Below are 25,438 nucleotides of genomic sequence, written 5' to 3'. Positions count from 1 at the left end.
TCAATAATGAAATCGGGTGGTACGACCAACACTGCTCCGGATCCTTATCCTTGTTTAATATTAGGGAGATGGAAGCTTGTGACAATGTAGGGGGGAGATCCCCTCTCTCCGTTGCATCATTATAGGCCTTCACCAGCAGTGGGCCCAGGTCCGCCCCAAATCTTTTATAGAACTCAACCGAAAACTCTTCCAGCACTGGGGCCTTCACTGCCTGCATCATCCCCATACAATCCATCACCTCCCTCAGTCCATTTGGGGCCCCCAGTCCCTGAACAAGCCCCTCCTTTACTTTGGGAAACTCCAACCCATCCAGGAACCTCCGCATCTCCCCTGGCTAGGGGCTCAGATTCATATGGCCTTCAATAAAATGCCTCAAACACTCCAGTCACCCCCTCCGGGACCATCACCACCTTGCTCTTAACATCCCTCAATTTGCCAATCTCCCTCGCCGCCTCTTGCTTTTTCAGCTGATGGGCCAATATCCTACTCGCCTTCTCCCCGTAATCATGTACTGCCCCTCTGGCCCTCCGTAACTGCCCCACCGCCTTCCCCATAGAGACCAGCCCAAGCTCCATTTGGAGTCTCTGCCTGCCCTCCACTACCTCCCCCTCCCAACAACGGGCCTTGCGCAAATCCACCCAGTGCGGTGCATGGTCAGAAACCACAATCGCCAAATACTTCAAGTTGGCCATCCATGCCACCAGCATCTTGCGTAGCATGAAAAGAATCAATCCGGGAGTACATCGGGTGCACATGGGAGAAGGATGAAAACCCCTTCAGGAACACGGCCAGCAATGTGCAGAATTGTTTATAACTTTTGTAAATGGCAACAAAAAGATTTTTTTTAAAAGTATGAAAACCCCTTCGACCGCAGCCTCCTGAACTTCCACAAGTCCACCCCCCCATGCGCTACATAAACCCCCTCAGCTCCTTTGCCACTGCCGACACCCTCGACTTGGGACTCAACCGGTCCAGGCTCGGATCAGTGTTAAAATATGACAGTATTAAAATTCCTCCCGATAATCAGCCGATGAGAGTCCAAGTCAGAAATCCTCCCGAAAACCTGCCTCATAAAATCTACATCATCCCAATTTGGGGCATCGACGTTTACCAGATCCACCGGCATCCCCTCCAACTTTCCACTAACCATCACATATATCCCCCCCTCCACACCCCTGCCCGCGCCGCCCCCCCCCCCCCCCCCCCCCCCACGGATCGGCCACAATACTCCCCATTTATTATCGAACACCGCCCTCCCCTCGTCTTCTTATTCAGCTCCGAATGAAACACCTACCCCACCCTTTCCTTTCTCAGCCTTGTTTATTCACTATGTTGATGTGTGTCTCCAGCAAAATGTCATGTTCAAACTCTTCACTTGCGTGATCACGCATGACCGTTTAACCGGCCCATTCAACCCTCTCACATTCCACGTGATCAGCCTGGTCGAGGGTTCCCGCCCCCTTCCCCTTCCGATCAGCCATACGGAAAGCACGGTAGCACAGTGGTTAGCACAGTTGCTTCACAGCTCCAGGGACCCAGTTCAATTCCCAGCTTGGGTCACTGTCTGTGTGGAGCCTGAACGTTCTCCCCGTGTCTGCGTGGGTTTCCTCTGGGTGGTCCGGTTTCCTCCCACAGTCCAAAGATGTGCAAGTTAGGTGGATTGGCCATGATCAATTGCCCTTAGTGTCCAAAACGATTAAGTGGGGTTACAGGGATAGGGTGGAGGGTACTCTTTCCAAGGGTTGGTGCAGACCCGATGGGTTGAATGACCTCCTTCTGTGCTGTAAATTCTATGAACCTTTTTTTGAACCAGCCCCGGCCTGCACCACGTGCCCCTCGAGACCCACCCTCGAGTGTCCACCATCATCGATCTCTTCCAAACTGTGCCAGACCAACCACACCTATTTCAGCAACCCCTCCCCTACCCTCAAACAAAAACCAACTCCCACCCCCACAGCTTCCTCCTGGCATCTGCCCCCCACTTCATCCCTGTTAACTAGCTGACCCAATTAGCTTGGTGGACCCCGCATAAGGCTTCCAACTTTCCTTCCTCCATCCAGTTCCCCTCCCCCACCAACCAACCCAACCATCTATCCCTCAAGAATAACAAATGGCACACTCACCATCGCTGATCCCTCTCAAAACCTGCCCCCGAAAACCCACCACCAAACACTTTAAAGAACACACAAAAGTCCTCCAAAGTTCAATGTGCTCACACTCCTCTCAGTTCATTGACCCTCATGAATTCCATCGTCTCCTCCAACGTGTCGAAATAATACTCTCGCTTCTGGAAAGTCCCCCAGAGGCAGGCTGGGTATAGTATTCCTAACTTCGCCCCCTTTTCAAAGAGGGCAGCCGTAACCCGGCTAAACCCAGCCCTCCTCTTTGCCAGCTCTGCTCCCGAGTCCTGGTAACCCCACAACACATTCTCTTCCCAGGTACATTTCCTGGTCTGTCTCGCCCATCGAAGGATCTTCTACTTGTCCAGAAAGCGATGCAACTGCACCACCATCGTCCTCAATGGCCCGCCCATTTATGGCCCGCCCTTCTATGTGATAGCCAGTTACTTATCCAATTGGCCAAATTTCCCTCTACCCCACACCTCCTTACTTTCTTCATAAGCCGACCATGGGGAACCTTATCAAATGCCTTACTAATGACATCAACTGCTCTACCTTCATCTACACACTTAGTTACCTCCTCAAAGAATTCAATCAAATTTGTGACGCAAGACTTACCCTTCATGAATCCGTGTTGACCATCCCGGATTAAGCTGCATCTTTCCAAATGGTCATAAATCCTATCCTTCAGGACCTTTTCCATTAACTTACCGACCACTGAAGTAAGACTAACCGGCCTATAATTACCAGAGTCATTCCTATTCCATTTCTTGAACAGAGGAACAACATTTGCCACTCTCCAGTCCTCTGGCACTATCCCTGTGGACAGTGAGGACCCAAAGATCAAAGCCAAAGGCTCTGCAATCTCATCCTTTGCCTCCCAAAGAATCCTTGGATATATCCCACCTGGCCCAGGGGACTTGTCGACCCTCAGGTTTTTCAAAATTGCTAATACATCCTTCCTCAGAACATCTACCTCTTCCAGCCTACCCGCCTGTATCACACTCTCATCCTCAAAATGGGCACTGGGCAGGCGGGGCAGTCCCCTTTGCCCTCCGCCATCTTCCCCTGTGGCGCACCATGAAATCTCTCCTGCTTCAACAGCACTTTTTTTCTCGTGGCATCCCTCGTCCGCTGCTCCATGCGCCAGCCACCCAGAGGAGTATTAACTTCCCCAGGCACTCCTGTACCGTTTGCCCTCAAATATTTTGCCATTCGGGCAGGGAAAAGACCTAAAAGACCTGCCTTGAGCGGGAGCCATCAAATGTGCAATCACTCACTCCAAGGCCGCACCGGGAAGTCATCCTCACGTGGACTTAGCACCCCGTGGAGGAGGGGGATACCCACTCCCGGTGGCCGTGAAAGTCACCTGAACCTTGATGCAACCGGATCATTCCAGGGCTTCAAGCGAGGACTTGTGTGGCATTTCACAAGCTACAGCCCACAAGTGCATTGGTGAGATCATGGATATCTTCTATGCTCGTGCATCAGACTTTATCAACTTTAGCTGGTCTAGGCTCACCAAGATTCCCGGGCTGCAGGATTCTCCGCCATCGCTCGGATGCCCCATGTCCAGGGTATAATCGATAGCACGTGTGTCGACTTGCATGTACCGGAACATCAGGGAGTGCGCTTCATTAACTGGTTTTCTTCCCTGAATGTTCAACTCGTGTGCAACCATCACCTCCGGGTCATCCACGTGTGTACTCGCTTCCCAGGGAGCGGCATAACTACATCCTGGGGCGTTCGGAGATCCGCTGCGTCTTCGAGGACCACCCCAGGATGACGGGTTGGCTCTTGGGGGATAAGGGGTCCCTGCTGAGGGCGATACGGAGGCTGGAGGCCGAGGTGGAGACCCAATATAAGGAGGTCCATGTTGCCACACGTGCTGCCATTAAGCGGTGCATCAGACTGCTCAAAATGCGGTTGTGATGCCTGTACTCTCTGGCACTGCAGAGCCACACACCCCTGAGGGTCTCCCGCTTGGTGGTGGTCTGCTGTGCCCTCCAACCTGGCACAGCAGTGGGGTGACATGCTGGAGGAGGAGGGACATGCGGCCTTGTCTGAGAAGGAGGAGGAGGCGGACCAGGAGAGGATAGAGGACAAGCCACGGAGGACCCGCAGGAGGAGTTGCCTACCCCAACCCCCCATTTCCTTCAGCCCCCTTCTCCCACCCCCAGCCCCTCCCACCTACCTTCTCAACTACCCTGTTGTAGGATCCAAGACTCCTGTAGGCTTCACCCGATGCCTATGTCTATGTATTTACATTGGGTATTTTATGTTTCCCCTATGTATTTTCTTTTCATGCGTGGAACGACCTGTCTTAGCTGCACACAGAACAATACTTTTCACTGTACATCGGTACATGTGACAATAAACAAATCAAAATCAAAATCTAGTGCAATCACATCCTTCGTATAATGTGGCTACCAGAATTGCACACAGTACTCCAGCTGTGGCCTCACCAAAGGTCTATACAGCTCCAATGTGACCTCCCTTCTTTTGTAATCTATGCCTCAATTGATAAAGCTAAGTGTCCCGTATGCCTTTTTCATCACCCTATCAACTTGCCCTTCTGCCTTCACAGATTTATGGACAAACACACCAAGATCACTTTGTTCCTTAGAACTTCCCAGTGTCAAGCCTTTCCTTGTCATATTACCCCTTTCAAAGAGCATCACTGCGCAATTTTCAGGGTTAAATTCCAACTGCCACTTTTCTGCCCATTTGACCATCCCTTCTATATCTTCCTGTAACCCAAGATACTCAATCTCACTGTTAACCACTCTGCCAAAATTTGTGTCGTCCACAAACTTACTGATCGTATTCCCCACATAGTCATCTATGTTGTTTATATAAATGACAAACAATAGTGGGCCCAGCACGGATCCCTGTGGTACACCACTGGTCACTGGCTTCCAGGCACTAAAGCAGCCAGCTGTCAAAACTCTCTCCCTCACATCCCACAGTATCCTGGGACACAGTTCATTTGGACCTGGAGATTGTCCCACTTTTAAGCCTGCCAATACCTCCAATACCTTGTCACTCCCTGTGATAATTTGCTCAAGAACCTCACAGTCTCTCTCCCCGAGTTCCATATCTATCTCCTCACTCTTGTGGGTGAAGACAGATAAAGAGCGGGATTATCTGTCGGCTGACACCGGAATCGGAAAATGCGGTTGGGCAGAGAATCGTTTTGATGCCAAAATCGTGGCAAGTGCCGGTTTAATTCCAAATTGCAGTCCTCCAGTGCCTCGACAGTGATGTCAACGCGTTCCACTCGGCACGTACAGTGACCACCATTGGCATATCATTAGCAGGACTGACCCCGTATTCTCCAGGGCCTCCACAATTCTCCGCCTCCACAGGCAACATGGATGATGAGGGTGAGAGAGGAGGCAGGACATGGAGAGGCATGACCATGGGCTGCCAGTCCTGACACTGGCTGGGCTGCCTGTGGTGGGGATGGGGCTGGGGGGGGGGGGGGGGCATGACGGGGGGGGGGGGGGGAAGGGTCATGGTGTTGGGGCTAACCACCCCCCCAAGGACTGGGGTGTCCAGGCGTAGACCACCATTGTCACAGCCTTCAAGGCAGCCATCTTGCTGCGCATCCCACTGGTCATCCACATTGGCCCCTGTTTCTGCAGAATGGCGCCGGCCATGCATTCACCCCACCACACCTCCACCCCACCCTCCTCCATACCATACTATCTGGCCGGCACCCACCTGCAGGGCATCACGTGGTCCATCCAGGGAAATGCCCAAAGTAGCCCCTACAGGGGGAGTTCCAAATGGGGCACTGAAGTGTATCGCTGGCAAGAACAGCGGCAGCCGATGGTACCCCTAGCAGCAGGGACGGGCGGCAGGGCCAGAGCCCCCATCTCGCTGGCACCTCCGGGGCTAGGGATGTGATGAGGAGGGGGAGTCATGCAGGGGCAGAGTCCACTGGCCAACCGGGGCCATCATGTACCCCTTTGGACCTGGTTGGGCACAGGGGGCATGCACCATGCTAACATTTCATCCCCTGTAGACAATGGATATTGGAATTCATCAGCAATAGACTCGCAGCCCTGGGGGATGCACTGCGACTGTATGAACTGGAACTGCTTGAGGAAGAAGAAGCAGCAGTGGAGCGTGCAGCAGAGGAACAGGAGGCACCCGGTGAAGATGGAGAGCCAGGCTGAGGGGAGGAGGAGGTGCAAAGGAAACGTCACATGAGGCCTCGCATCTATCAGCAGCACCTGTCGTTTGAAGGATTGGGCATGCCAACAAAAACTCAGGCTGAAGCAGGGGGACAGTGCAACATAGCTGCTGGATCATGGCGCACCTGTCATCCCGGGTGTTGGGGCAGGACACCCACTCCCAGAACTCGGGGAGAGAGACTGTTAGGTTCTTGAGCAAATTATCACGGAGTGACAAGGTATTGGAGGTGTTGGCAGGCTTAAAAGTGGGACAATCTCCAGGTCCAAATGAACTGTGTCCCAGGATACTGTGGGAAGTGAGGGAGAGATTGCGGGGGAAATTACCCAAATTTTTAATTTGTATCTGGCCTCGGGGGAGTTGCCAGAGGGCTGGAGAATAGATATAAGAAAGGTTGTAGAGTTAAGCCAGGGAACTACAGACCAGTGAGTCTCACGTCCGGTGGCAGTCAAGGTGACGGTCACCCTGGATGTCTACGCCCCGGGTCCTTCCATGTGCCAAGTGAGGACCTGTCTGCAATTTCACAGAGCTCGATGCACAGGTGCATCCGTGCAGTCACGTTGGCCCTATATGCCCAGTCAGCACAATACGTCCATTTTAATGTTGACCGAGCCCACCAGGATGCCCGGGCAGCGGGTTCGCCGCCATTGCCGACATGCCCCAGGTCCAGGGGGTGCTTGATGGGATATATGTCGCCCCACGAGCGCCTGCAGATGACAGGCCGCTCTACATAAACCGAAAGAGGTTTCATTCGATGAACATGCAGCTGATATGTGACCATCAGATGCACATCATGCACGTCTGTGCCCGATACCCGGGCAGTGTGCACAATGCCTTCATTCTGGCACACTTGACGGCTCCTGGCCTCTTTGAGGCACACCACTTACTGGGGGGTTGGCTCCTGGAAGACAGGGGTTATCTGCTGCGGGCGTGGCTGATGACACCTATCTGAAGGCCACAGACCAAAGCGGAGACCCGCTACAACAACACCCGTGCAGCAACCGAGGGTGTGATCGCGCTTCGCCATCCTGAAGATGCAGTTCAGGTGCCTGGACCGCTCTGGAAGGGCCCTGCAGGATAGTGCTGGGAGTGTTGCTCGCATCATGGGGCCTGCTGTGTCCTCCACAACATCGCACAGCAGAGGGGCGACATGCTGGAGGAGGAGGAGAATGAACAGCAGTCCTCATTTGATGAGGAGGATGCGGGGGAGGGGGGTGGGCAGGACATGGGGCCCAGGCAGGCACAAGAGGCCGCATGAGGCCTCCGTGATACATAACTGCTTCACTACAGGGTACAGGTCCTGGGTTGGCAGTAACAGCTGATCTGCCCCATGGGAAGGAGCATGATGACAACCCGCTCTACGATGAGCTCCGATCCCCAAATCGTTCAACATCATCTGATTCCTGCCCACAGTAGCACTTTCCACTGTCTCCTGGGTGATCTCTGAACACAAGCTGGTCATTCCATCACACGGTCCCATCGATCCATGGGGTGGCAGAGGTGGGGACGGTGGGGGAGGTCAGGGTTGGAAGACAGGAGCAGTGAGCGCTGGCTGAACTGCGGTCCTTGGGCCAAGCCCACCCCAACGCCCCCAATTCCCCCACTCGCGCCCCTCTGCGGCCAGCCCAGACCAGCCAACCCTCACACCCTTCTGACAGAGCACTGAGGTAGGTTGTAACAGAGTTAACAGGTGTATAATGTGACAACATAGATAATGAGACCTGCCCTAGCCCCTATCGCTAAACTGTGCCCTGCACCCGTGCCAACATAATTGGTATCTAATTTTCTGCCCTTATGGGCTCCAACTCTACACCTAGGTGGATACCTAGGTGGTGCATTAGGAGTGGAGGTGCGCTGCGACCTGGATCCCCATTGGCAGCCATCTTCTGGGGCGACTGGGCCTGGATGGAACGTGCTGCTGCTCGGGTGTCCCAAGGGGCATGGTGCCAGCCTGTTCTTCCCACTACCCACCAGACGCACCAGGGACAGGAGGGGGAAGGGGCAGGGGAGTCTCAGGTGCTGTGGTGTTCTGGCACCTCCCCTGCATGAATGCCCACCGTGCGGTTTTAGCCTGGGTGGCACGAATCATGGACAGCACCACCTCCTGTTCCTGCATGTAGGGGCATTTGATCTTGGACCACTGTGCCTGGGGACGGGGGTTGGGGATGCGAAAGGCAACAGGAGGTAGTGGTGCAGGCATGCCCACTCTGAAGATTAATGTGACACATGTATCAGGTGTAATATGTTTTAATAGTGAACATTTGACATTTCCATTCCCCCTAGTGACAGATAGTGATGTCCCCGTCCCCCGTGCCCACTCAGTGCTCCTCTCTCTTCTTGATCTTCTGTGGCCTGCTGCTACATCTGGATGTGTCCCCAGAATGAATGTCAAAGGTGGGGGCAGCCTATTGATTTCTGCACCCTGTGGCCTTTGATGGCCTTGCCGGATGTCCTCTGGGGGGTCTGGAGCTGGAGGTCCCGGCCAACTTACCGGTGTCACAGGTGTCTCCGAGCCGCCCTGTTCTACCCATTGACCTTGAGATATGTCAGGAGTGGGGCATTCGGAAGAAATGAAGGATACTGCTGTGTCCTTGGTGACAGGCCCCAGGTTGGCCTCCAGCACTTCGTCCTCCCTGTCAGTGCCTGTAGGGTCCTTGGGGATCTCCATGGGATGTAGGGGCAACTGGAGTGAGCTCCAGAGGCCTCTCAGTCATCTGGCTATGCAAGTCCTGGTGGCTCCCCATTATCTGCACCATGGTGTCAATGCCCTCAGCGATGCTCCTCAGTGACTGGGCCATACTCTGGAGTTCCTCGGCAATGTTCACCTGCGACAGGGACATTTCCTTCAACGACTGGGACACGATATTGCTGTCCTCAGCCATGGACGTTACAGACTGAGCCCTGCCTTGGGCACCACTACTCAAGATGCGGACGTCATGCTCCAGGATTTCTATTGTGATTGCCAACCTAGCAGTGTTGGCCAAGGTGCCGCACATTGCTGGCACCATCTCCAGCTGACATCCTTTCTGAATCTCACGGCTTAGTCCTCTCATTTGCATCAGCTCTGGGATAACCTTGTCCAGAGGCTCAGCATCTGACTGGGTTACAGTTGAGTCCTAGGATCCAGCCGACCTACAACTGCTGACTCCCTTGGATGTTCCTGCCTCCACCTGATGTGCAGCAGCAACTGTGTGATGGCCACCAGATTGTCCCCCAGAAGCCTGTGCACTAATGTTGCCCACTGAGGTGGGTGTCTCTGCGCCGGTGGATGGTGAGGATGACAGCTGTGATGCATTGATGGTGGTCTCCTTGGAGCTCTCCTCCGAGGTGGCCTCTTAGGTGACGGATATGTGGTCTGAGAGAGGATCATTTTGTCTAACATGAACTACACACGAGACAGATCATCTCGGTGAAGGGGCAGTGGATCCTCACCTCTCTGGCGCAGGCCAACCTTGCCGCCAGTCACTGCTCTCTCCTCCAACAACCCCACAATCTCCATAGGGAGTAAGGACACGAAACACTGACATTCCACCCCCCCCCCCCCCCCCTCCCCCAGTCTTGGCTCTTTCCTATTTATTATGAGCTATCTTCTCCTGCAGGGACAAAGAGAGGGCATTGTGAGCCACACGCTTGATGGGTCAGGGGGTCTACAGCAGATGGCATGTATGGGCACCGCACCTGGATATTATGGGATTGTCCTGTGGGTGCCAGGGGGTTCTGAGGGACAAGCTTGAAGATCAAATTTGGGGAGGGCCTGAGATGTCAGCCAGTGATTTGTGGGTGTGGGGGTTGGGGATTTAAGGGGTGGCTGGCAGAGCTGATGCCAGGAGAGAGGTGGTAACTTACCCTTGCAGCTCGGTGGAGGCCATTGGACTTTGTCTGATATCGGACGGCGGTCCTCCTGGTCAAGCTGCCCGGATTGACAGCCACTGCCACTGCCTCCCAGGTGGCATTGGTGGTCCTGCTGCTGGACCTCCGACCACTCGGTGGAACAGCGTATCCCGTCTCACATCAACGGCGTCAAGAAGCCTGGCCTGGTCAGCAGCCAAAGCGAGGAGCAGGTCTGCATGCTGCCAAGCCTGTTTGTTGAGTGGGAGTGAGTGGTGAGGGAGTGTTTAAAAGCAGCTCCCTCTTGTTAGCGGTGAGACGCTGAGGCACGAGTCCAGCGAATCAAATGGCGAGACAGCCAGTAATGGCAAGAAGCTCATGGGGGCTCATTCCTGAGTGCCATTAAATACAGGCCGCGATCTCGCCAACGCGACAGCCGAGACACACCCCGCCAATCCCACTCAAAATGACACTTAGAAATTCATCCATTAAACTAGGCCCTTCAGAGAGGCTGGCTAGGCTGGGGTTAATTTCTTTAGAGAACAGAAGGCAGAGGGGGGGACCTGATTGAGGTGTACAAAATTCTAAGGGATATAGATAGAGTAGATAGGAGAAACGTTTCCTCTTAGCAGAGGAGTCAATAACATGGGGGGATAGATTTAAGATAAGGGGCAGGAGATTTAGGGGGGATATGAGGAAAAGCCTTTTCGCCCAGAGGGTGGTGGGAATCAGGAACTCACTGCCTGAAAGGATGGGAGAGGCGGGAACCCTCATAACATTTAGGTGAGCTTTTGAAATGCCAATTGGAATTAGAATACATAGGCCGCGGAGAAACGGTGGGTGGAAAGGCCTTTTTCTGTGTTCTACAACTCTGTAACTAACCTTCCACCTCACATTTTTATCCTTTCAAGATTCACCAATCAATTCACCAAAGTATCACCGAAAGATCCTCGTGAAATGATAACGCACATTATTGACATCAGGCTGCACACATCATTCAATTATATATGCAGCATGGGTGATTCGTATTAAGAGCAGTAATGACACAATGCAGTGTTCGTTTGTGTGGGGCCTATAGGTGATTCCACGGTGTCTTTTAAAAAAAGCGCAGAATACAAATTTTACTTTAACATTGTGTAATATTTCTAATTGAACAGGAAAATATCCCATCAGTTATTTCTAGCACTGTGCTGACGATAACGCTGATTTTGATGACTGCCTCCGCCCTCATTAACATGTTCTGCACATTGTACCATATGGACACAGTGGCAGTAAATTCATATTTGGGTGAAAGATTCAATACTTTCAAACCAGATAAACTGCACAAGATATTTTCCACTCTGTTGAATAATTAGAAGACATTTTCCTGCTTGGGTGCTTGATGTTATTCCATATCATTATTTCATACAAGGGATTGTAATTAGATTCTGTTTAACCAGGAATCTCACAGGGCAGGAAGATGACAGAATCACAGAATTGTTGAAGCTCCGAAGGAGGCCATTTGGCCCATCATGTCTGCCCTGTCTCTCCAAACGAGCATTATGACTTAGGGCAGGATGCTTTGGCCACACCCACCTGGCAACTAGAAATTTCCGCCCGAGGTCAATGGACCTTTACATGGCCCGTGTCCCACCTGTGTCGATCTTGTGATGGATGGGGTGGAAGAATCTAGCCCTTACTGTCATTCCCCTGTCTTTTCCCCTTATCCCTGCACATCGTTTCTATTCAAGTAATCATCTAATACCCTCTTGAATGCCTCAATTGAACCTACCTCCATCAAACTTCCTGACAGTGCATTCCACACTCGAACCACTCGCTGTGAGAAAACGTTTTTTCACATCACATTTGCATCTTTTGCAAATCAGTTTAAATCTGTGCCCTCTCTTTCTTGGTCCTTTTACGAGGGGGAACCATTCTTGTAAACCTCTTCCGCACTCTCTACAATGCATTCACATTCTTCCAACAGTGTGGTTCCCAGAACTGTACACAATATTCCAGTTGAGGTTTAACTAGTGTCTTGTACAGGTTCAGCATTACCTCCTTGCTCTTGTACTCTATGTCCCTATTCATAAAGCCCAGAATACCACATGTTTTATTAATTGCTTTCTCCACCTGTTCTGCCACCTTCAATGTACTAAGCACATATACACCCAGGTTCCTCTGCCCCTTCACCCCTTTTAGAATATCACCCCTTATTTCATATTGTCCCTCCATGTTCATAGAATCATAGAATTTACAATACAGAAGGAGTCTGCACTTGGAAAAAACACCCTACACCAATAACCCCACCTAACTTATTCGACACTAAGGGGCAAATTTAGCATGGCCAATTCCCCTGACCTGCACTTCTTTGGACTGTGGGAGGAAACAGGAGCACCCAGAGGAAACCCATGCAGACACGGGGAGAAAGTTCAAATTCCACACAGACAGTCACCCGAGGCCGGAATTGAACCTGGGTCCCTGGAACTGACCACTGTGCCACCGTGCTTCCCCCAATCATCCTACCAAAATTCATCACCTCACACATCTCTGCGTTGACCTTCATCTGTCACCTGTCTGCCCACTCCACCATCTTGTCTATGTCCTTTTGAAATTCTACACTGTCCTCTTCACAGTTTACAATGCTTCCAAGGAGTCAAATGACTCCTGAGCAATAAAGTGGAATGATTGAACAACATCGTCTGTCTGCAAGAAGAGTTAGCACCCGAAAGTGTCTCTGTGCGACACAACTTTTAAGAGGTCGGAGGAAAAAGACTGAACGATTCACAATTATACCTCTGTTTTCTTGATCGGTAAGTCGAAAGATTCTGCTGATTGCTGATTCTCACTGAAATATATTTTCAATTTCTACTCTGCAACATAACTTTATCATGGTATTTCACTGCCTCAAAACAGTCATGAAAGCACCAAGATAGAGTGGGATAATAGGTAAGTAGATAAAAGGACAAGATTGAAATCAATGGGAAAGAAGGTTGAGAATCATGTATGTGTGAAAGAAGTTACTGATTCACTATGAGCCCATTACACACTTCCCCTGACAATTTCATCCCACAAAGCATGCTCAGTAAACTTCCATCAGCAACAATATAAACAGAACTGCAGCCATGATTCTGCCCTCTGTTCGTAATTATGGATGACAAAGGCCATCAAGCCCATATTTTCATTCATCCAGAAAGACATACATATGGACATATGTATTAAGAGGTGGAGGCCATTCACCCCCTTGAGCCATTTGAAAATATTGCTTACATTATACCAGTGGTTACACTCAGAACTACTTAATTGGCTCGAAAGTGATTTGGGACATCATGAAAGGTGCTGTACAAATGTAGCTTTTGTCTTTCTATCATTGCACCTGCATGCAGTGGGCACAGTAACTGTAATATCAGTGAAATTAGAGACCCAATCCTGACTCTGTCAGGGTAATTAACCAAAGAGCAACTGTAAGACTATAAGATGTCGGAGCAGAAGTAGGCCATTCTACCCATCGAGTCGGCTACACTATTCAATGAGATTGTGACTGATCTGATACGATAATCCTCAATTCCACTTTCCCGCCTTATCCCCATAACCCTTGATTCCCTTACTGATTAAAAATCTACCTGGGGCAGCACAGTGGCGCCTTGGTTAACACTGCGGCCTCACGGTGCCGAGGTCCCAGGTTCGATCCCGACTCTGGCTCACTGTCCGTGTGGAGTTTACACATTCTCCCCGTGTTTGCATGGGTTTCGCCCTCACAACCCAAAGATGTGCAAGCTAGGTGGATTGGCCACGCTAAATTGTCCCTTAATTGGAAAAAATTAATTGGGTATGCTAAATTTTTTTTTAAAATCTATCTATCTCAGCCTTGCGACTTAATGACTCAGCTTTTACAGCTCTCTGTGGTAAAGAATTCCACAGATTCTCTCTCCTCTGAGAGAAGAAATTTCTCCTCATCTCTGCCTAAAATGGGTGACCCTTTACTCTGAGATTATGCCCTCTGTCCTAGTCCTCCCAACTGGGGAAACCTTCTCTCAGCATCTACCCTGTCAAGCCCCCTGAGAATTCGATATGTGTCAATAAGGTCACATCTCATTCTTCTAAACTCCCACGAGTACAAGCACAACCTACTCAACCTCCCCTCTTAAGAAAATTCCTTCATAGAATTATCATAGAATTTACAGTGCAGAAGGAGGCCATTCGGCCCATCGAGTCTGCACCGGCTCTTGGAAAGAGCACCCTACCCAAGGTCAACACCTCCACCTTATCCCCATAACCCAGTAACCCCACCCAACACTAAGGGCAATTTTGGACACTAAGGGCAATTTATCATGGCCAATCCACCTAACCTGCACATCTTTGGACTGTGGGAGGAAACCGGAGCACCCGGAGGAAACCCACGCACACACGGGGAGGATGTGCAGACTCATATCCAGGATCAACCCAGTGAAGCTTCTCTGGGCAGCCTCCAATGCCAGTCTTTCCTTAAATAAGGAGACCAAGACTGTTCAAAGTAGTCCAGATGTCGTCTAACTAATGCCCTGTATAGTTTTAGCAGGCCTTCCCTATTTTTATATCCATATCCTTTGAAATGAAGACCAACATTGCATTTGCCTTCCCAATTACCCGCTGAACTTGCACACTAGCTTTTTGTGATTTATGTAAGGGGACCCCCAAATCCTTCTGCGCTGCAGCTTTCTGCAGTCTTTCTCCATTTAAATACTATTCAGCTCCTTTATTCTTCCTACCAAAGTGGATAACTTCATATTTTCCTACATTATATTCCATCTGCCAAGTTTTTGCCCACTCAGTTAACTTGCCTACATCCCCCTGTAAACTCTTTGTGTTCTTATAAAGGGTTATGGTGTTCGGGTGGGAAAGTGGAGCTCAGTCCACAAAAGATCTTATTGAATGGCGGAGCAGGCTTGAAGGGCCAGATGGCCTATTCCTGCTCCTAGTTCTTATCCTCACCACTTGCCTTCCCAACTATTTTTGTGTCATCCGCAAACTTGGCACTTGTACATTCGCTTCCCTCGTCCAAGTCATTAATATATATTGTGAATAATTGTAGCTCCAGCACTGATCCCTGTGGCGCACCACTAGTTACAGGTTGCCATCATCCCAACTCTCTTCTATTAGTTAGCCAATCCTCTATCCATGCTAATATATGGCCACCATGGGTTCTTATATTATCAAAAGAATTTTTGTGTGGTACCTCATGCTTTTTTCCCTAGTGATACTTATTGGGCTGGGTTCTCCGATTTTGCAGCTAAGTGCCAAAGCCAGCGTGGGAACTGTGGTGTTTTATGACACCAAAATTGGCGCCGAACCCTCACCGATCCTGGGACTGGTGAGGGTCTACCAGCTGCTCTGGGTAAAACCTCCGGCTCTCGTGCTAGAAACGGCTGGAGAGTGGCCAGATCCGTGGCCTGCAGCGGTCGCGCCATACAACATGGTGCCGGCCATGCACAGACCCGACCTGCCAAATACTGCCCCCCCTGGCCAGCCCCCCACCAGTCCCTCCAGCCCTCGCAAGAGCCCCCCGGCCAGGAGCACGGCACCCGGCCAATCGTGGCGGCGCTGGACATAGTCCGCGGCTGCCACGCCAGGTTCCCGACCACTGAGACCACATGTCCCCTGCATGGTCGCGAACTCGGCCCATTGGGGGCGGAGAATCGGGGGAGGGCCTTCCGATGACGGCATTTCGGAGGAGACGGAGAATTGAAAACTGGCGTCAAACCTCCGCTGCCCGATTTGGGCATCGGAAGGGATTCTCGCCCGATCGCCGATTACGGAGTGCAATGGAGAATCCCGCCCATTGTCTTTATTTCCTTTATTTCCTTCCCCCCCTCCCGCCACATTTTTTCCCCTTAATTATTTAGCATTTTTGGAATGCGTTTAGTGTCTTCCACTGTGAGGACTGATGCAAAGTGTTTGTTGTTAGGAAAGCGATTACAAAGAAATTATTGCATTTACAAAATAATTCAACTCTGTCGCTAATACAACTTTAACAACTCGCAATAATAATAATAATAATAACCTTTATTAGTTTCTCAAGTAGGCTGATATTAACACTACAATGAAGTTACTGTGAAAAGCCCCTACTCCGGCGCCTATTCGGGTACACAGAGGGAGAATTCATAATGCACCCAACAGCACGTCTTTCGGAACTTGTAGGAGGAAACCGGTGCACCCGGAGGAACTCACACGGACATGGGGAGAACATGCAGACTCCGCACAAACAGTGACCCAAGCTGGGAATCGAACCTGGGACCCTGGAACGGTGAATCAACAGTGCTACCCACTGTGCTACCATGCTGCCCCAAGAAATATAACCAGGAAATTTCTCTTCATACAATAAGATCAAGATACATTTCCAGGCAGAGTCAGAGAGGAGAAACCCCCTCTAATCATTGATGAAACTTTTGGTTGCTTATAATGGAGGGACATTAAGATCTCTCTGGGTGAATGGATTACAACAGGCCCAATTGCTTTCATTTCTAATTATCTCTTGGCTGTGGCATATTTAATGGAGGTAACAAGTTTCAAAATAATATTTACCATCCAAGCCAGATGAGTGAAACTAAGATCGGCTTTGTAGCTATAGGCTTAAGCAATGCTTATTTCAAGGATCCATAATCACCCCATCACAGAATAGGAACAGTCAGAGTCTCCGAAACCTGTTGCTATTTCACTGGAAATTGAGCAAGGGGCACCATCCGTATACATCCTCATCCTGTTATCAATTGTGAAATACTGCCAAAACACAAACAAACTACTTAAATATGCAGCATTACAGGCTATCTGTTCAGGATCCTGCTCTGCTCAAGACTGCAGGGAACTACAAAAGGTCGTGAATGTAGCCCAATCCATCACGCAAACCAGCCTCCCATCCATCCCGCTGCCTCGGAAACGCAGCCAGCATAATTAAGAACCCCATGCACACCGGACCTTCTTCCGTCAGGAAAAAGATACAAAAATTTGAGGTCACGTACCAAGCAACTCAAGAACAGTTTCTTCCCTGCTGCCATCAGACTTTTGAATGGACCTACCTCGTATTAAGTTGATCTTTTCTCTACACCTTGCTATGACTGTAACATTATATTCTGCAGTCTCTGCTTCCGTACCTATGTACGGTATGCGTTGTCTGTATGGCATGCACGAAACAATACTTTTCACTGTAGACTAATACATGTGACAATAATAAATCAAATCAAATATCTGCTCCTATCCTTCTATCCATATTGTTACCTCACAAGATAGACGGCTCAGCCACTCTTTCAAACTCAAAGCACTGAATGGATCAAAGGAGGAAAATCCAAATAAGAATCTGAAATGATTTAAGAGAACTTGATACTAATACCTGCAGTCAAAGCACAACTCTAATAGTCCAAGAGTTTCATATTCATTAAAAATGAATCTTGTGTGGCTTAGACCATTCTTGTTTTTCTTGCTTCTTCACTGGAGGAATTTCATCTGCTAATCCTCTTGGAAATACATAATGTAGCGAAGATTTGTTCCAGAATTTGGCAGTAATCTGTTGCACTCAGCTTTTTCCAATCTCATTTTCGAGTCTCCCGTGCCAATCTATCACGTTCCAGCATTGGTGGCTCAGTGTGGGTCACCTGACAGCTTTGCATCATCTCCAGTTTGGAGGCTGACCATACATCTTTGTTGGGAAACTGCGCTGTTGGAACTTGCTGCTGTGATTCCTCTCGTTCCATGGCACACACAAATGCCTGATTCCAATTGTCGTCAATCATTTAGCTTATTAAACACTCTCGAGTCACTTTAGTTTACTTACTGCAGTCCCTGGTTGTCGGGTTAATGATCCCTCTAAATACTCCATCGCAGATTGCGTTACAGTGTGCAGTTGTGATAATGCACATTTTTAGGAAAACTGTTTTGAACGTCAACTTTTAAAAAACCTATGACTGAGTTTAAAGACTGTTCTCAATATAGCTCCATGCTACCAGACCAAATTGTGAACTTCGATAATCTTTCTCTTACCTGCCTGGGCGACAAGTATGCATTTCTCAGACATATTGATTTAAAATTAGTGTTTCAAAAGAGTAAACAGGAACTCACTGAGCAGATGGCTTTTCCTCCAAATACAAAGACACTAATTGACAAGCTAATGTAAAGTGTGAACAACCTTGACCCCATTATCACCATGGTGATAAAGCAGACACGCATGCACACACACGCTCACACACACATTCACACATGCATGCACATGCACTCACATGCACACATACCACACACATGCACGTACACACATGCATGCATACACACACACATGCACATAAACAGACATACATGGATGACTTTGAGGAAACATCTTTGACAAGAATAAAGATGAGAGGCAGAGGAAAGCTGCATCTGCAAAACCTTCTTTTGCATTCTCATTTCCCCAATTATCCTCCGGATCAATTATTATTGGCTACCTGCTGCCGGCAGGTGGGTAGCCACTTTGATTTCTCACCACCCCTGGCCAGATTAATTGGAGGCAAAAACATGTCATCCTGCCGACCTGACATTAACAGTTTCTATTCCCCTGGACCTGACTCCAAACCTGTCTCCATAGATTCCATAAAATTCTGCAGTATCCATCCAGCTCCTAAAGTGTGTAGCTATCATTCTAACTGAGAGGTTCTGAGGTTAGAAAAGGATATGAATGTGTTAGGCTTATTTTCTTCGGGGGAAGTGACATCACTGACGTTGAAATTCTAGCTCCATCTAACATTGCCCTTGATTAGTCTGCAAATAATCTCTGACCTTGAGGTGCTCAACTTTGCATTATGGCGGAATTTGATTTTGCATCCGATCTTGACTCTTCAACCCTGAGAATGCAGATAAAAGAGTGGAGAGGGAGATTTATTCTCCGTCTGAATTGTTGATGGCTGCTGCTTGTGTTTTGTTACCTGTGTGGTAGCTAACGTGTTACTCAAACCTTGGTTCGTGATAAGGTCTTCTGAATCTCGATGAATAAGACTCGAACTCCTCCAGTAGTAACAAAAGGTTTATTGAGTAACTATAACAATAATTGCATGGGTTCTTTACTTTAACTTTGATACTAGTGATAAGGTTAACAGGATCTAACTACAGTAACTATACGTAACTCCAGTAGCCATCTGACCTAGTCTGCTATTGCCCTGGTCACAGTGCACCCAAGAGAGAGAGAGACCCAATGTGGTTTCTTTTATACCACTGTTGGTCCGGCCCTCTAGTGACCATGTGGTGCTACTGATTACACATTAACCCCTTGTGTACATGCACATATAGAGATCACTACAGCCTGCAAACATGTTCTTTTTAGAAAATAGTTTATTGAAGCATTTGTAATGTTCACAGTTTAACACATTAACATTTCTGAAACAACCACGTGGGCCGACACATGTACAAAAACCTAAAAAAAAACAATGTCCCCAACTGCCCGCGCCCTATTTCCTAACTATCCGTAGACTGAGTGACTACAATTAGATTAGCAGAGAGTCGAACTCATTTGAGAACTGTGTTAATAGTTCAATAAACACGTTGAACTCATTTCAGAGTCTGGAGCATCCTTTAGTTAAGACTGCATCAAGTAGCAGCCTGTGTTATCCGAAGCAGCAGAACACAACATGATACCAGGAGTGACTGTTCAATCTATTTAGTTCAACTCAGCAAGATCCATGACAACCAACTACTGAATGCAGGCACAAGGGACAAGATTCAGGCTCCTCATCAGCTCAGGACCACCGGCAATCTTAGTGCCAACAGGCGATCATTCAAACAGAAATTTAAATTATATATGGAAGCATCAATGGCGTGACTGATGCGCGGAAAATAGCTCTTCTACTCACCACTACGGGTGACCATACGATAAGAGATCTTCAATTTCTTTCACTTTTCCGAAGGGCAGGACAAAACGAAGTGCCAAACCATCCTGGACAAATTCGACAGCCACTGCGAGGTGGACACCAACAAAATCTTCGAGCGCTACATCTTCAAACAGAGGATGCAAGGTAAAGACAAATCCTTCACCTCCTATCTAACTAACCTTAGACTTCTACTTCGGTGATATCACTGACTCCATGATCAGAGGCCAAATCATTTTTGGAGTTCACTCTGGTCCTCAGAGAGAGAAATTGTTGAAAATCAAGCACGTGACCCTGCCAGTCGCGATTGAAACGTGTGCTGTGCATGGGTAGTCTAAAAATCGCTATTCACAGTCCAAAACGGCAGAAAGTGAAAAACAAACCTACCACGAGGTCGAGAGTGTTCAGGCCATCTCCCGGATGCAGCACCTCCACATTGACAATAGCGGCCATTTTTCGTGCTCTTCCCGGGACCTGACGCATGTGCAATGTGATTGGGAATACAAAACGGCCGGAAACCGCACTGCGCAGATGCAGACCTTCGAGAACAGCACCGCGCATGCGCAACAACGCACTGAGCGTCGACATCATGATATTTGCGAACTGCGGCACCGCCCATTTTTTAAAAAACTGCCCTGCAAGAGGCAAACGCTGTTTAAACTGTGGGAAATTGAATTGCAGGTACAACTGTGTGCAAGCACTCTCCCGGCAACAGATGAGAAGATCGTTCTCATCCGAGAAGAGACGGCCAAAGACCCCTGTTGCAGCGATTCATCCACAACCTCAGCAATGGCTGGCAGAAAGGGCAATGCCCTCAATTCTACAACATCAAGGACAACCTGACGCTGGTCAACGGCATCCTGCTCAAGCTGGACAGGATAGTCACCCTGCTACGTCTCCAGAACATGGTGCTGCGGCAGCTTCATGAGGGACGCCTAGGCATAGAAAAGTGCAGACGCAGGACCGGCAAGCTGCCTACTGGCCCGCCCAGGACATCACGGACATGGTCTTCACCTTCATAGAATTTACAGTGCAGAAGGAGGCCATTCGGCCCATCGGGTCTGCACCGGTTCTTGGAAAGAGCACCCTACCCAAGGTCAACACCTCCACCCTATCCCCATAACCCAGTAACCCCACCCAACACCAAGGGCAATTTTGGACACTAAGGACAATTTATCATGGCCAATCCACCTAACCTGCACATCTTTGGACTGTGGGAGGAAACCGGAGCACCCGGAGGAAACCCACGCACACACGGGGAGGATGTGCAGACTCCGCACAGACAGTGACCCAAGCCAGAATCGAACCTGGGACCCTGGAGCTGTGAAGCAATTGTGCTATCCACAATGCTACCGTACTGAACTGTGAAACCTGTCAGAGGTTCCAACCAGCGCAGAGCATGGAGACGCTCCAACCACATGACCTACAGACCTTTCCGTGGACCAAGGTTGGCATTGAACTATTCCACGCGAATGGTCGCGACTATATCTTAATCATCGATTATTTTTCGAACTATCCTGAGGTGCTGAAGCTGCCAGACCTCACCTCACGGACCGTCATCAAAGCGTGCAAAGAGACATTCTCAGGGCATGGCATCCCGGACACCGTCATGAGCAACAATGGCCCGTGCTTCCACAGTCGAGAATGGTCCACGTTTGCCAAGAGCTACAATTTCAGGCATGTCACCTCCAGTCCGCACTATCCGCAGTCCAATGGCAAAGTCGAAAAAGGGGTGCACATCGTTAAGCAGCTCATCCGCTAGGCTTCGGACTCTGCTTCCGACATACACCTTGCACTACTTGTGCACCAGGTGACTCCCTTGTCCACTGGCATGTCGCCAGCTCAATGACTGATGAACAGGGACCTGCGGATGATGCTTCCAACCATACACCTGTCCAACCTTGGTCGCCTCCCAGTGCTGCAGAAGATGCAGCAGCTTCGCCACAGCCAGAAGCAGGGCTATGATGCACATGCCACCGATCTGGACGTGCTATCCCCAGCTGACACGGTCAGGATCAAGATACTGGATGGTGGGTGGTCTGCTCCGGCTGTCGTTCGACAGGCCGTGCCCACATCCTCTGTCCTACGTATGGCTGATGGCTCCATTGTGCGAAGGAATCGAAGGGCACTGCGAAAAGTTGCTTGCCCACAACCACTTTCCCCTCCATTTCCACATGTCGAATTGCCACCTCCAAACACCTCAAACCATGAGGCCCCCATTCGTGCCTCCCACTCACCTGTCGCGATACCGTCATCCCCTCCACCACCTCTCCGGCGGTTGATGAGGACCAGGCGCAAGTCTCAGAGACTGGACTTATGAGCATTTGTTTTGCTTGTTCTGTTCTGTATTCCTCAGTCAATCACACAGCCAGACATATTCACATGTATATACCTCTACAAAAAAATAGGGGCGATGTCATGATATGCAAACATGCAACCAATGAACACTCAGAATAGTGCCCAAATTCTCCCAGGACCTCCATGATTTCGGTCATTCTCCCAAGCGGGTCTATAACATAAAGCAGCAAGTCATCTGCATAGAGAGAAACCCTGTGCTCCACCACTGCCACTATTCCCCGCCACGCACTTGATGCTCCGAGGGCCATTGCTAAGGGCTCTATGGCCAGGGAAAACAGTAATGGGGAGAGTGGACATCCCTGCCTTGACCCTCTCCCGAGATTAAAATATTCTGACCGGGTTCGGTTGGTTCTCATATTTACCACCGGGGCCTGATATAACAGCAGGATCCAGTCCACAAATCCCTACCCGAACCCAAACCTGCCTAAAATATCCCATAGGTACTTCCACTCCACCCAGTCGAAAGCATTCTCTGCATCTATGGCTACTACCACCTCAGCCTGCCCCTCAGCTGGCATCATTATAACATTGAGAAGCCTTCTAATATTGGACGTCAGGTGCCTGCCCTTCACAAATCACATCTGATCCTCACCTAATACCTCCAGGACACAATCCTCTATTCTGGTGGCCAAGATCTTTGCCAGTAATTTAGAATCTACATTTAAAAGGGAAATTGGTCTGTACGATCCACAGCTCTCCAGGTTCTTGTCTCGCTTCAGGATGAGAGAGATTGATGCCTGTGATAGCATTGGGGGAAGCACTCCCAACTCCTTGGATTCATTGAAAGCCTTGACTAACAGTGGTCCCACTAGCCCTGAAAACCTTTTATAAAATTCCACTGGGAATCCTTCAGGTCCCGGGGCCTTAACTGATTGCATTGCCACCAAACCGTCTATCACTTCACCGAGCCCAATTGGGCCCCCCAGGACTTCCACCAGCTCTTCTACCTTCGGGAGCTCAAGCCTCTCTAAGAATTGGTTCATTCCCTCCTCCCCCGCAGAGGGTTCCGACTCGTACAAATGGCTATAGAATTCACGGAACACGTCATTAACCGCCCCCCCGGATCCCTCACTACTTTCCCCCTCACATCCTTAATTTTCCCTATCTCTCTCGCTGCCTCCTGCTTCCTCAGCTGATGTGCCAACATCCTGCTAACTTTCTCCCCATATTCGTACAATGCCCCGTTTACCTTCCTCAGCTGTCCCTCCACCTTGCCTATGGAAAGGAATCCAAAATCCATTTGAAGTCTCTGACGCTCCTTCAGGAGCTCCTCATTCGGAGACTCTGCATATCTCCCATCCGCACGCAAGATTTCTCCTACTAGTCTGTCGAGCTTCGTCCGTTCAGCCCGCTCCCTATGGGCCCGAATCTAAATATATTCCCCTCTGATGACCGCTTTCAATGCCTCCCACAGCACCCCAGCCGCAGTCTCTCCCGTGTCGTTGGTGTTTATATACCCCTAAATGGCCTCCCTCACTCGCTCACATATCTTATCGTCTGCTAACAGCCCTGCATCTAGCCTCCACTGTGGGCGCTGAAAATTTCCCGTGTTCACCTGTAGGCCTAGCCAATGTGGCTCATGGTCCGATACTACGATTGCTGAACACTCTGTGTCCACCACCCCCGCTAACAATGTTTTGTCCAACATAAAAAAATCAATCGTGGAGTACACCTTGTGCACAAGAGAGTAGAATGAATATTCCTTGCTCCTTGGCTTCTCAAATCTCCACGGATCAATACCTGCCATGCGCTCTATGAACCCCCGCAGCTCTTTCGCCATTGTTGATACTTTCCCCAACCTAGAACTCGACCGGTCCATCTTAGAATCTAAAACCGTGTTAAAATCACCTCCCATAATCAACCGGTGCGAGTCGAGGTCCAAGGGTTTTCCCAGCATCTTCCTAACGAACGCGACGTTGTCCCAGTTTGGGGCATATGTATTTACCAGCACCGCTGCCATTCTTTCCAGTTTCCCGCTCACCATAATAAATCTGCTTCCCGGGTCTGTCTCCAATTTCCCCACCTCAAACGCCACCCTTTTGTTAATCAGGATGGCCACCCCCTCTTGTTTAAAGTCCAATCCTGAATGGAACACCTGTGCAACCCAACCCCTTGTCACTCTAAATTAATCCCCCAGCTTCAAGTGTGTCTCCTGTAACGTGGCCACGTCCGCCTTTAACTGTCTCAAGGGTGCGAACACACGGGCCCTCTTGACCGGCCCATTCTGGCCACGAACATTACACGTAACCAGTCTGGTCGGGGGGCGGGCTCTTGCCCCCTCCCCTGTTGATCAGCCATGACCTTTCCTAGGCCAGCCCTTAGCCCTTGGCCCGCACCTCTCCAGATCCGCCCCTCGGCAGCAACCGCCATCTAGTCTCCATCTCCAGCCTCCTCATCCTAGACGTCCCCTAATCGTCAGCAGTATATCCCCTGCCCACCCCCCCCCCCCCCCCCCCACACCACCTCGTCACTTTTCAGCTCACCCCCCACTTCGCCTCCGAGAGCCAGCCGTATAAACTAGCCTAGCAGCTCTACCCCTGAATTCTAAAAGTCTACCGGCTGCTGGATCTTTACCCACCAACTCTTAACATAAGTTTTCAAAATAATAGCACCAAGCACAAAAAGCAAACACACCATCCACTTAAGGTCTAAACTCAACGGCCCACCCCTCCCCCTTTACAACATCTTATCAATCCCATCACCTTCAAACAGAGCCCCAAACAATAAAAGTGTAAACAAACAGGATAAATGGAGAGACAGAAAAACTTATGCATGCAAAAACTCAAACAGATGTCTCTCCCTCCGAGACCATCTCAATTTGAGAACTTTTCTTCAACCCCCTCCATTTTTCTTTTTTTCCTCTTTTTTTCTTTTTTGTAAACACGCAAAAAAGGAAGAAACTGTACCTTAGTACTGATGCGCGATCAATAACCACTGAAACGAGGATATAGTCCGAATTGAAGGCTTTAATCAACAAGATGTTTCCCCAACAGCTCGAGTACAGAAGGAAGTCCGGCTGCTGGCAAACACGTGTTCTTATACCCCGCCTCACTGGGCGGAGCTACCTTACGTTCCGACCAATTAAATGCAAAC

At 49.6% G+C, this 25,438-nt stretch overlaps 1 long non-coding RNA gene across 1 annotated transcript in view; it reads right to left on the bottom strand.

The window, feature by feature from the left end:
• LOC119962396 overlaps positions 1-17,604 on the bottom strand; it is a 31,087-nt gene extending 13,483 nt beyond the window's left edge. Inside the window, exon 1 of the long non-coding RNA XR_005459857.1 lies at positions 17,491-17,604. This is a non-coding gene — a long non-coding RNA (uncharacterized LOC119962396). The remainder of the gene's footprint in view (positions 1-17,490) is intronic.
• Between the last annotated feature and the right edge of the window lie 7,834 nt (positions 17,605-25,438).

Source organism: Scyliorhinus canicula, chromosome 2 (assembly GCF_902713615.1).
Source record: "Scyliorhinus canicula chromosome 2, sScyCan1.1, whole genome shotgun sequence".
Classification (NCBI taxonomy): domain Eukaryota; kingdom Metazoa; phylum Chordata; class Chondrichthyes; order Carcharhiniformes; family Scyliorhinidae; genus Scyliorhinus; species Scyliorhinus canicula.
This window is presented reverse-complemented; position numbering and strand designations above follow the sequence as displayed.